Source organism: Taeniopygia guttata, chromosome 37, assembly GCF_048771995.1.
Source record: "Taeniopygia guttata chromosome 37, bTaeGut7.mat, whole genome shotgun sequence".
NCBI lineage: Eukaryota > Metazoa > Chordata > Aves > Passeriformes > Estrildidae > Taeniopygia > Taeniopygia guttata.
This window is the reverse complement of record NC_133062.1, coordinates 3,647,550-3,660,973: the sequence shown is the minus strand read 5'-3', so window position 1 is coordinate 3,660,973 and position 13,424 is coordinate 3,647,550. Positions and strand designations below refer to the sequence as shown.

At 45.7% G+C, this 13,424-nt stretch overlaps 2 pseudogenes; both read right to left on the bottom strand.

Annotated features, from left to right (window-relative positions):
• The window catches only part of LOC116807532 (uncharacterized), a 1,256,502-nt pseudogene that overhangs the window by 834,901 nt on the left and 408,177 nt on the right, over positions 1 to 13,424 (bottom strand).
• Positions 8,106 to 8,982, bottom strand: LOC140681523 (olfactory receptor 14J1-like; annotated as a pseudogene).

The following is a 13,424-nucleotide window of genomic DNA, read 5'->3' as shown; positions in this document are numbered from 1 at the left end:
AATTCAGTGTGAAAAGCTCATAAACACGTGTTCAAAATGCCTGAACAAGGAAAGGGCCTGGGAATATTTGATGTTTTCAACTCTTCTGTGGTAAATTAGACAGATTTCAAAAGTGTTTTCAAAGTGAATGTATAGTATATTGAAAATGATGCAGGGAGAATAGTTTTTTTCCTGTTAAGTTTTCTTTTTCTCTTTATGGATTGAGATCAGCAATGTCCAATTGATATTGACCCCCAGCATCCTTCTCATGCAGTGTGGACAGATATGAAAATCAAGAGCCTTCATGGCTGATAATCAATAACACTTTGTCCCCACCCCTCCCCACCATTTCTCTCATCCAACCTCTGGCACTCCTATGGATCAGGAATGGTGTGGCCAGCAGGATCAGGGCAGTGATTCTTCCCCTGTGCTCAGCACTGGTTGGCAGCACCTCGAGTGCTGTGTCTAGTTCAAGGTTCGAATTGGCCCCCTCAAAATTGATATGCCTTTTAAATAATTTTTGTCATGAAAGCATTTTTAATGGGTTTATCAATTTCTTTCAACAAAGGCAAGATTTTTTGATTCTGGGCAAAGCCAGCAACAAAATTTTAGGACTTTCAGTCGTTGCAACTGTTGTTTCAGTAAATTGTAATAAGGAGCTAGTAATTTTAGCTCTTGCACTTAATATTCCTATGGTTATACCACCAAAAACACCTATTGTATTTCTTTTTCCCATTAATACACCCAAGCAAAACAACTTTCCAGAGAATTCAATTATGTCTGTGCCATTTCGTACCTCAGGTCCTGAGGTCTTTTGGGTACAATGTGTGGGCCACAGCCAACCAAAATTGACTTGTAGCCTGACTCATCGTGGTAAAACAATTTACATTACAGGTATGCTGAATACTGGTGCAGATGTCACTGTAATTTCTCACATATTTTGGCCTATTGATTGGGATTTGGTAGCTCCTGCAGGTTCCCTCACAGGGAGTGGAGGTGCTACTGTGTGTTTGCAAAGTGCATCCATGATTAACATTACAGGTCCTGAAGGAAAAACAGTGACAGTGAGTCCTCTTGTTGTTCAGAAGCCTCTTACTGTCTGGGGGAGAGACGTCCTATCCCAGTGGGGAGCAAAACTGGAAGTAGGCCTGTGATGGGAACCACTTCAAAACCTGCCACCTTAAAGCGGAACTGGAAAACTGATCATCCTATATGGATTGATCAATGGCCTTTAACAGAGAAAAAAATTAATATTCTTAAAAAATTGGTAAAGGAACAATTACAGAAAGGTCACATCACTCTCACGAACAGTCCCTGGAATTCACCAGTATTCGTCATCCACAAGAAGACATCAGACTCCTGGGGGTTGCTTCATGATCTGAGAAGAATCAATGAAGTGATTGAAGACATGGGACCTCTTCAACCTGGACTTCCTTCTTTATCAATGATCCCGAAACATTGGCCACTTGTTGTCATTGATTTAAAGGACTGTTTTTTCCACATCCCACTTCATCCCGATGATGCTCCAAGATTTGCCTTTTCTGTTCCAGTCATCAATAGAAGAGAACCTATGCAGAGATACCACTGGAAATCATTGCCTCAAGGAATGAAGAATTTGCCCATAATTTGCCAATATTTTATTGCATAGGTTTTGTCTCCAGTTTGACAGAAGTATCCCAGATCAGTGATTCTACACTACGTGGATGATTTGCTCATCGCTTCTCCAACACTACCAGAGATGGAGCAAACTCGTGCTAGTGTTGTTACTGAGATCCAAAATGCTGGACTTGAAATTTCTATAACCAAGATTCAAGAAGTTCCACCCTGGAAGTATCTAGGATGGAAGATGGCTGAAAAAACAATTACAGCTCAAAGGATACAGCTTCGGACCAGTGTCAACAACCTACAAGATTTACAACAACTTCTAGGGGAAATCAATTGGGTTAGACCTGTTTTGGGAATTATCAATGATGAACTGGGTCCGCTTTTTGATTTGCTGAGAGGAAGTTGTGACAACAACTCTCCTAGAACTCTAACACCTGAAGCTCGTGCAGCTCTTGACAAGGTCATGGAAGCTCTCCAAAGACGACAAGCTCATCGCTGTGTTCCGGAAAACCCTTTCCTTTGTGCCATTTTGGGAGAAAAAATTCAACTTTGTGGTCTCATTTTCCAATGGGATCCTTCTGAGAGAGATCCTTTGTTGATAATAGAATGGGGTTTTCTTCCCTACAGGTCTCCTAAGACTATTTTTACAGTTCTAGAGATGATAGCACAAATTGTAATTAAGGCCAGAACAAGATTGCTAACTTTAGCAGGTCAAGAATTTGCAGTTATCTATTTACCATTGAAAAAAGATTATCTTGATTGGGCAATGCAAAATTCTGATGATTTACAATATGCATTATTAAATTTCCCAGGTATTTGCTCTGTTCATTACCCAGCTCACGAATTATTACAAGCAAAATTGAGTTTTAGAGAAAAACCTATGTTAAGTGAAGAACCTTTAGATGCAATAACTCTCTTCACTGATGGATCTGGTAAAAGTCACAAATCAGTAATAACTTGGTTGAACCAAACAACTAAAGCTTGGGAATCAGATGTCCAAATAGTAGAAGGATCTCCTCAGATTGTTGAACTTGCTGCTGTGGTTTAGGCTTTTCAACTCTTTCCACAACCTTTTAATTTAATTACAGATTCTGCTTATGTTGCTAATGAGGTTAAAAGAATAGAAGGATCAGTTTTAAAAGATGTTAGTAATGATATTTTATATAATTGGCTTTCATGTCTTTACACAACTTTGCAATACAGAACTAATCCATATTTTGTTTCTCACATTAGGGCTCATTCTTCGCTTCCTGGATTTTTAGTGGAAGGAAACACGAGAGCTGACAAATTGACAATGGTTATTTCAAACACTCTACCAAACATTTTTGAACAAGTGAAATCGAGTCATGCCTTTTATCACCAAAACGCTCAAGCACTTGTGCGAATGTTTCAAATTTCCAACAGTCAAGCTAATGCTATCATTAGTGTTTGTCCTGACTGTCAACTTGTGCAGCCTCCTGTTTCTACAGGAGCCGTCAACCCGCGAGGCTTACAAAGCCTGCAGTTATGGCAGAAAGATATCACTAAATATCCTTCTTTTGGTAAATTTAAAAATATTCATGTTTCAGTGGACACTTTCTCTGGTGCAGTTTTTGCTTCTCTTCACACAGGTGAAACAGGTAATCATGCCTGTCACCATTTTTTGAAAGCTTTTACTTTGTTGGGTGTGCCCCAAGAAGTAAAAACTGATAATGGTCCCGCATATATATCTCCAAAACTTGCCACATTTTTAAAAGATTGGGGTGTTCGCCACATCTTTGGTATTCCTCATTCTCCCACAGGTCAAGCGATTGTTGAGAGGGCACATCAGACATTAAAATGCATACTTGATCAACAGAGGGGGGGAATGGAGGCTACACCACAGATGAGGTTGAACAAAGCTTTATATGTTTTTAATTTCTTGAACAGCTCTGTTACAGAACCTGCTCCACCAATTTCTAGACATTTTTCAAATAACACACATGCAAAATTGAAAGAAAATCCCCTTGTTTTAATTAGAAACCCTGAGACAGGACAAATTGAAGGTCCTTTCCAATTAATCACTTGGGGCAAAGGGTATGCTTCTGTCTCTACAGGTGCAGGAATTAAGTGGGTCCCTGCAAAAGATGTCAAACCATATCACTTCCAAGAACGTGTTGACGAATCCAAGACCGTAGAAGCAAGTACGCAGACGTGAGCCGAACAGAGAGATCGCAGGTCACGCCTGGCGTTCCTTGTTCATTGGTGGAACCTACAATCTTCTGATTTTATGCTCTTTATAGATGTGTTAATTGTTGGTTTCATAGAGTTCTTTCTGGCAAAAACGGGGATTTTGTTTGTTATATTATAGATCCTCTTTACTGGATTTTCAAAGGTGAAATTTTATTTTAAGGTCAAAAGCAACATTTCTGAATTGGTATATATGGGTGGAATTTTTGCCAAAAATTAGCTCATGAAAAAGGTTGGAGCAAAATCGAATGATATGCTGGTATTGGTTGGGTTTAATTGCTTTTTGCTGTGCAGATTTGCCTGTGGAACAACCAAAAACAAATGTTTGGGTAACCTTAGCCAAGGCAGCAGGCTCAGATACCATATGCTTGTCTAATTCGGAACCAGAAAAGCCTTTCTCAACCTGCCAAGTCAGTGTGCCAGTAAAGAATTTGCCCTTGGTCAAAAAACAATTCAATAGAAGCGAAAATGACAGTGGGGACAATCCTGTATTGAATTTGGGTATTTGGGTCAAAGAACTTCCCAAGGCAGTGGCTGAACACCAAGAATTAGAAATCCTTGGTTCTTTAACAATGGATTTTTGCATTACGTTCACAGCTAATGGTTGGCGAGAAGGTGATCCTCCAAAGCACAATGTTACTCCCCATTACTCTGCATACAGGAATTTGATTTTTTAGTGCAATTATTCAGACAACTGGGATGTGTTTTCCAAGGAGGACCAATATCCATGACAATTGCCAAAAAGATATTGGTTCATTTGTGGAGATAGGGCTTGGCAGGGCATTCCATCACGCCTTGAAGGTGGCCCATGTAGCATTGGCATGCTCACTGTGATAGCACCTACGGCTAAAGCGGTCATTAAGAAGAAGAATAGGGGGACAAGATCTGCTCGTTACTATGATGAGAAGTGTAAGAGTGATTTCAGGCCTTGGAATGCTGGGAAAAGGGTTTCAGCAGGCTTGTTTTTACCCCAACTGGCTTCAGCAGTGGCATTGAAACAATTAGATCGGGTTGGATGTTGGCTGAGTAAACAAACTAATGCCACATCCACTGTCATCAGTGATATGCTGACGGATGTTAACAGTGTTAGACATGCCACTCTTCAAAATAGAGCAGCAATTGATTTTCTTTTACTGGCATATGGACACGGTTGTGAGGAATTTGAAGGCTTGTGTTGTATGAATCTGTCAGATCGTTCTGAATCCATACACAAAAGCATACAAAAGCTAAAGGATTTGACAGCTCAAATTAAAGAAGATGGTGTATCATGGTTAGATAACGTGTTCCAAGAATGGAGTTTTGCACCTTGGCTAAGGAATCTTTGTAAGATAGGTTTATATGTGTTAGGAATTTTAGTTACGATACTCATAGTAATGCCTTGCATACTTCGGTGTGTACGACACATGATGGACAAAGCTATCAAAGAAGTTTGTATCATGCAAGAGAGAGAGGTGGGAAATGGGTTCACAGAGAGTTCTCGAACTCTTACAGAGTTAGTGGATGAAGGTATAGAGATGGAGGAAGGTTTTGAACTAAGACCTTGGAACTGGCAAGACTTCTTTGAACAATGACTTGTAATTGCTATCAAACATGACTTATGTGCTTTGAATTGATTGGACCTTCACAGCATTAAATTTGCTGTGTTGCAATATAGCTATGCTTAATGCAAGCAAAAATGATGCTTTAAGCAAGTAATGAGCAGATATATTGTAGGAAAGCTATGAAATGCAAGGTAGTTAATAAGTGACAAGATTATGACAGTTTCTTTTAGTTGAACCTAGAGGGAGAATTGTGGGATTCCTTAAAATCAGAGGGTTTTGGGCACATTGCAAAAGGCAGGCCTCAGAGACAGCAGGATGCTGATTAGAGCTAAGCAGTAGCTATAAGATTTGTCAGCAGAAAAATTATACAAGAAGGAGAAAGAAAGGACAAATAGAACAATAATCTATGTATTAACGCTTGGATAGAATAACTTCCTGAGTTGCAGAAAAGTATATCTGGTGAGATATTAGGAAGGTCTAAGCTTAATAATGGAGCTCTGTGCATTGTATCTTGAGGCTTACAAGCAAGTATTGTATTCTAAATAAGCAAGCATTGTTTTAACTGAAGGTACATGTGCTTATAGTGATTGGATAGAACTACTGTCAATATGCTTTTGCTTTGAGTGACTGGTCAAAAAGTTTATAAAGTAAGTTGTAACATTAAGTTCTTGGTCTGTTGCCTGGATGTGAGCTGCTGGCATCTTCCCATGGTCATAACCATGTAATGAGACTGATGCTAAAAAATAAACAGCTTGAGACACATACCACAGCATTCCCATCCCGTTCGTGACTTGTACATAGCCCCCGGCTGGTGATAGCCAAGAAGGCCACTGGCTCATGGGCTGGATCAGGAATGGTGTTGCCAGGAGGAGCAGGACAGTGATTCTTCCCGTGTGTGTTCACCACTGGTTGGGCAGCACCTCGAGTACTCTATCCAGTTCTGGGCCACCAATTTAGAAAGGAGATGGAAGGGCTGGAGAATGTCCAGAGAAGGGCAACAAGGCTGGTGAGGGGTCTGGAGCACAATTCCTGTGAGGAGCAGCTTAGGGAGCTGGGGTTGTTCATCCAGGAGAAGAGGAGGTTCAGGGGAGACAAGGCAGTTTCAGGGCACAGGTTGGACTTGATGACATCCAAGGTCTTTTTCAACCTTGCTGATTGTGTGATTCTCTGAAACCACCCTTGGAGCAGCTGCAGGATGAGCCCTGGGCCTCCTCTTCAGAAGATGCAGCAGCCCAGGTCCTTCAGCTTCTCCTCACAGGCCCAAAGCCCATCCTGTCAGTCCAGCAGAGCCTCTCCAGCTCATTGCCCAGAACTGGGAGGCCCACAGCCAGATACAGCAGCCCAGATGTGCCCCCCTGACCTGTGGTGCCTCTGGCAAGGGATCAGCAGGAGGAACTGCAGGAGCCTGCAGACAATTCCTGAAGCACTTGTAGGATGATCCTGCTCCCCAAGGGACGTTCCCATGGTGCCAATTTGGGGAGTGGGGGCCAGAGAGGAAAGAGAAAACAGGAATGGGCAGCTTGCGGGGAAGGGACAAGGGGCAGGCAACAGGAAGAAATGTGTTGCAGGAGGAATAAAGAAAGCAAAGGTGAAGCCAAGGAAATGCTCATGGCAGTTTGAGGGTGGCTGCAACGTAACCCTGGCTCTGAGCAACAGCATCTGCAGTGGGACAGGAAACTCTCAGCTGATGGGAACAAACTTTCAAGCTGACTGCAGAGGCCATGACAAAGCTGAGTGGTTTCCCTGCCATGCCCCAGCCCATCCTGGCCCCAGGGGCTGATGGCATTTGTTCTCCCTCAGGTTCATGTCCCCACACCAACACCATGGGGTGCTCCCACCTGCTGTGTGCAATGCAAACAGGGGCTGCTGAGCCAGTCCTGCCGTGTCTGTGCCTGCAAGGATGCAGCACCTCTGTGAGCTGGGGGAGAGGCCAGGGCTGCAGAGGGGGGATGTTGTTGTCAGGTCCATGAGGACGCTCTGGGATGCTGCACTGGACTGTCCAGGACACTGTGGGGATGGATCAGCTCTTGCTCTGCAGCTCCTTCCCATCTCCCCCAGGGCCCTTGCAGAGCACCAGCCATTCTGTTTGTCCCCAGCCTGCCCACGACCACCTTTGGGCTGCTTATGGGGGTTTCTGTGCAGAGCATTGGCCTGGCCGTGTTCTTGTGAGAGCCTGGGCAATGCAATGATCCTAGAGTCCCCAGGCCATGCCCTGAGGCATCAGCTCTGCCCCAGCAATGCCCATGGCCTGTCCCTGCTGCAGCCCCGGCACTGCCACCCCCAGGACTGTGCCCAGCCACAAAAGCACTCAGGCCCTACAGAAACCCCAGGGCCACCAAGGCAGCAGGGCTGTGGCACAGGAGCAGCACCGGCAACACCAAGTGCTGCTGCTCCTGGGCACAGCTGCTGTGCCAGCACAGATCTGCCCCCAGCTCTGCACAAAGACATTGCTGCTGCAGCTCCAGAGAAGGTCAAAAAAGGGGTATCTCTGGAGAAAACTTTGCTGGGAAATCCTTTAGTTCCTTTAAAGTCACCGAGAGGCAGCCCCTCATTGACACAGTCTATAGTCGCAGGGAAGGTGGAGAGAAACAAAGTGAGAAATGGCACAAGCAATGAAAATTTTTTGAGGATAATATTAAATGCACTTTACAAAGAAAAAGAACTTCCAAAATGAAACCAACAAGAAGTGTCAAAGATGACTTTTGTTAAAAGTGATTAGCAAAAATTGGCCAGCAGTTTAATGTTCCTGAAAGGATGCAGTCATCAGTCTTTTCACTGCAGCCTTGAGCTGCTGATTCTCAGGCTGTGGATGAGGGGGTTCAGGGCTGGAGGAACCACCGAGTACAGAACTGACAGTGCCAGATCCAGGGATGGGGAGGAGATGGAGGGGGGCTTCAGGTGAGCAGTGCTGACAAAGAGGGACTGCACACCAAGGTGAGGGGAGGCAGGTGGAAAAGGCTTTGTGCCGTCCCTGCTCAGAGGGGATCCTCAGCACAGCCCTGAAGATCTGCACATTGGAGAAAACAATGAACACAAAACATCTGAGTCCTAAACAGGCACTAACTGCAATGAGCCCAAGTTCTCTGAGGTAGGATTTGGATCAAGGGAGCTTGAGGATCTGGGGGATTTCACAGAAGAACCGTCCCAGGCACGAGGGCAGGGAAAATGTTTTGGCCGGGTGCAGCAGGGAATAGAGAAAGCCACTGGCCCGGGCAGCTGCTGCCATGTGGGCACAAGCTCTGCTGGCAAGGAGGGTCCCGTAGTGCAGGGCTTTGCACAGGGACATGTAGCGGTCATCACACATGATGGTCAGGAGGGAATACTCTGCTCCCATGAAGAAGATAAGCAGAAATACCAGAGCAGCACATCCTATGTAGGAGATGTGCCTGGTGTCCCATAGGGAATTGTGCATGCCTTTGGGAACAGCGGTGCAGATGGAGCCCAGGTCGCTGAGGGCCAGGTTGAGCAGGAAGAAGAACATGGGTGTGTGCAGGTGGTGGCCGCAGGCTATGGTGCTGATGATGAGGCCGTTGCCCAGGAGGGCAGCCAGGGAGATGCCCAGGAAGAGGCAGAAGTGCAGGAGCTGCAGCTGCCGCGTGTCTGCCAGTGCCAGCAGGAGGAAGTGGCTGATGGTGCTGCCATTGGACATTTGCTGTGCCTGCACATGGGGCCTCTTCATGGAGAAAAGGACAGGGAAGAGTTAGAGGAGTTACATTTAATCAAAATTAAAGCCATTTCCCATACACCCTTCTCCATAACACACAGAGACAGCTTTTTGTATTCAAGAGTTCTGGGGTTTTCTTTTTAAGCTGCCCCCATGTCTCTCATGTATTCCTGGATATCAGAAACCTTTGGCATTTCTGCTGCACTCAGGGAGAACAGAGCAAGTTCTGTGAGGCAAAGTGATGAATGAAGAGTGAGGGGAGATGGCCTGGCATTCTGACCTGTTCCGAGTTTCTCTGGGCTTAAATCTTTCTCAGGTAGAAGGTGATCAACTTCGAAAGCTCCAGGTACTGCTGAGAGCAGATGGATCCACCACAGTCCAGGTCCACATTTGAATCCAAGGACTCCCTTTGCTCATTTCACCATCCCAACAGCACTTTCAATGTCAGAACACCTCTGCCTTTCTTCATCAATCCTATAACACAGAGATGCTCTAGGACAGGTTTGCATCCTGGATTGAAGCTCCCAGCTTGGACTGAAATCTCAGGGAGACTCCCAAGTGTCCTTCTGATGGCAGTGGATGAAGGGAGATGCAGCTGCTTCCCTGGCTGCACTGCCAGCATTGCCCAGAGCCGGGCACTGGGGACAGCTGTGTCACCCTGAGCCAGCTGTGCCCCCTCCCAGAGCCCCCAGTGCCGGGCAGCTGCTCCCAGCCCTGTGCTCTGCAGAGGGAACTGGGCCCGGGGCTGCAGAGCTGCCCCACGGCTCTGCTGCAGCTCTGCCTGCACAGGAGGGGCTGCACACCTTGGAGCCATGGCCCTGAGGGCAGAGGCTTGGCTGGGGCACAGGAGCAAGGGGGCTTGTGCAGAGGGAGGGGCTGCACTGGAGGGAATCCTGTGGAGATCTCTGAACTCTGCCTGCCACGGTATTTCTGGGTTTGTTTTCTCTCATTGCCTGGTCTTCTCTCTGCTTCCTGGAGATTTTCCTCCTGCAGGTGTTTCCCTGTGCCTGATCTCTCCCTGCCAGCTCTCACAGACCCAAAATCTCTGTGACCTCTCCTTGGTCCTTCAGAACCCTGCCTGTTTGCTGGGCACTGGCTGGGGGCAGGTTCTGGTTGCAGCTTGGAGAAAAGACAGCTCAGTCTGAGCCAAATGGCTGCAGCAAAAGTGATGCTGGTGCTGTCCACGGGCAGAGTGGCTGAAAGCACAATAGGGATCTCCTGTGAACCTATTGATCACTAAAAGTGACAGTTCAGATGTCTCAGGCACTTGTCAAAATTAATAACACCTTTAATATTTATCCCCCCTCCCTGACATTCTCCAATTGTAGGAAACTGAATACAAAGTCTCAGGGGATTTCCTTTTTTTATCAAAATCCTTATCTTGGAAATATTCTATGACTGATAAGAACCCCTCAGCATGTCAGAGCTTCATGAGCATTTCACCTCTCCTGCACCAGAAATACTCAGGGTTGTACTCACAGAGTCTGTAGGCATCGGGATGTTCCAGCTTTAGGAGATCACTCCAGGAGCTGCAGCTGCATTGTCCTGCAGCCAGAGGTTCCTGTGCCAAGGGCTGGCAGTGATTCTGCCCCAGGCACTTCTCAGCACCTTCCCAGCCCTGACTGATTGAAGCTCTCTGTGCCTCTGCGCTGTGCATGGGCTGGTTGTAGACAGTGCCCCAGCCCTGCTGGGCTGGGAGAAGAGCTGCTCAGCAAGAGGAATGTGCTTTTGAATCTTTTCTTGGTTGTCAGGAGCTGCTTCTGTGCCAGGAGCCTGGCCCAGCTCAGCAGCACAGACACAGCACAAGGACTTTAATGACCCTCTGGGACTTTGTGCTGAGGCCCTGTCGGGTTTGACGCGGAAAATAATTTTCTCGGAAGGAAGAGGTCAATCCAGCCAGGGGTCAGGGTTGGATATTGACACTTGGGGTGACCAATTGAGGGTGGACACACCTCTGAGAACACAGAGGGGTTAAAAGCAGAATTCCCAGGAGAACTTTCTCTCTCTTTGGTTCCGGTCAGGGTGCAGTGCAGACTCTCACCTGCCCAGCCCGTGGCTGGGTGGGGGAGGGAAAGCCATGTGGCCTGGCTGAGGAAAGGCCGAAGGATGGAGGGACTGGAACTGGGCTGTCCCACTGCAGATGAAGGGTGGAGGAAATCTGGGATGTTCGCGTTTTCCCCCAGAATCTCTCTCTCAAGAAAGAAAGGGACAGTGACAGTGCCGACAGTACTCTGGCAGAGAAGGAAGCGGGGGGGAAGTGTGCTCAGTGTGGGAGCTGGAGCCTGGGCCAAGAGCCATCCAGGGAGTCGGGACTTTTAACCCTTCCTTGAGAAATGAAAGCTTTGTGAAAACATTATTCCTCCTTGGTTTGAATGAGAGGAAGAGAGACAGCCTGGGACCTGGGATGTTAGGGAAAGAAGACTGGGGGGAAATATGGTAGAGTGGCTTTTGGCTGGACTTTTTCTTGTTAGCCATAGACTGAACCAATTTTCTCCTCCAAGAGAGAGACTGTATTTTAGGAGAATGCGTGGTGAGCCAAGAGACCTGCTTCATCAACTACCAGTTCAGGAATGAACAGAGAAAGTTGAGGAGGGTGTGATGGTGCCCTCTGTCTTCAGGAAGATGGAGATCTCTGTTTTCACCCTCGGCCCCAGGGGAGGAAGAAAATGGGGGGGACTGTAGTTCCAAAATGAGACACTGGACTGTTGTTCCTGTTGGTCCTTGGCAAAGCCTCCTTAAAGGAGCCCTATGAGCGGTCTGTCCATGCACGGTGGTGAGAGCACTGTGACATGGAGAGGAGAGTGTCACGCTGGCAGATTCGCTCCAGGCAGCGCCATGTGTGACATGAAAACACAAGAAGTGGCAGCTGTGTTTCCTGGGGGTCTGTGGTGCAAGGGAGACTCCTCTCTCCCCTGATGGACTTAGTATTGATTATATTGAAGGGTGAATTCTTGATTAAGGGTCCAAGTCGTGTCTCACTGTGGTTTGTCTTTGTTGTGGTTTGGTGGTGGGAGGAGGAATGTTTTGAAAGGTTTTCATTTTGAATTTTGTGTGTGTTTTTCTTTACCTTTTCTTTTATAGTAGTATAGTAGTAGTAGCTTAATAAAGTTTTTGTTTTCCTTTGTTATTAAGCTTGGGCCTGCTCTGCTCTGTTCTTGATCGCATTTCACAGCATTCAATTGAGAGGTTGCATTTTCATGGGGGCGCTGGCATTGTGCCAGTGTCAAAGAGTGACATGAGGCTTTGGTTACAGATTATGTGTGAACAATCCAGAATGTCCTGACATCTTAATGAATTTGTATCTTGGGTATTTTGGCCTTGCCCACACAAGCTAGAAAATTAAGGAAAACATGCACAAGGATTGAGAAAACACAGTGCAATTTAGGGCCCATTCAAGAAAATCGTGGTTCAATTGCCTATATGTTTTACCCAGAGATGACCCAAACAATTGCTGCTGAAGAACTTATACCATTAACTTGATTACAAATTTTCAAAGGCAAGTGGAGTTGCTCTTCCTGCTCAAATAATTTAACAGGATTCTTGCTATTAGCAATTAAATTATTATTTGATTCCAGCTTAATATGATTTCAGAGATTCATTATAGCTCTAAAACTGTAGAATACTGTGTGCTTTGTGGATAAAAAGACCAGAGAACTGTTAACCATTTTAGGGATTTATGTCTATCTTATTGATTGTTCAGGGTAATATGTGAGCTCCTGTGAAATCCTTTTACAAAACATTACAGTTTATCATACTTAATTTGAAAGGATTCCCTGTCTTTACCAGGTGTTAATTGCAGAGAATCACAGAATCAATTAGGTTGTAAGAGATCTCTGAGATAATTTCATCAAGCTTTGGACCAAACACCACCTTGTCAAGCAGACCAGAGCACTGAGCATCACGTCCAGCTGGTCCTTGAACACCCTCAGAGAAGGTGACTCCACCACCTCCCAGGGCAGGGCCTTCCAATGTTTAACAATCCTTTCTGTGAAGAAATTCCTCCTGATGTGTAACTTAACCTCCCTAGCGCAGCTTAAGACCGTGTCCTCTTGTCCTGTCACTGTGAGGAGAGCCCGGTCCCCATCTAAGTACAACCTGTCAGGCTGGTGTAGAGAGTGATGACATTCTCTGTTGCCCTGATTTTTAAAAGTGTGAAGTTTTCCTTTATAGTTCTTTTGAAAGCTTTAAAGCTCCTTTAAAAGTTTTCTATGCCTTCTGATGCTTACATATTTCTACTGGAGTTCTCACACACTGTTCACGTAAATAATGATTGTTTTGCATTCTTCTTTGTGGGAGGAGAGAATTGATGGACTGTTGGTTTGACCAGTGTGGTTAGAGAGGTGGTAATTTCATCCTCCAATCCGCTGTCACTTTTAGAATTCTATATATTGCAAAGTCAGACATTAAATTAGCTCTTTTTCTCTTTT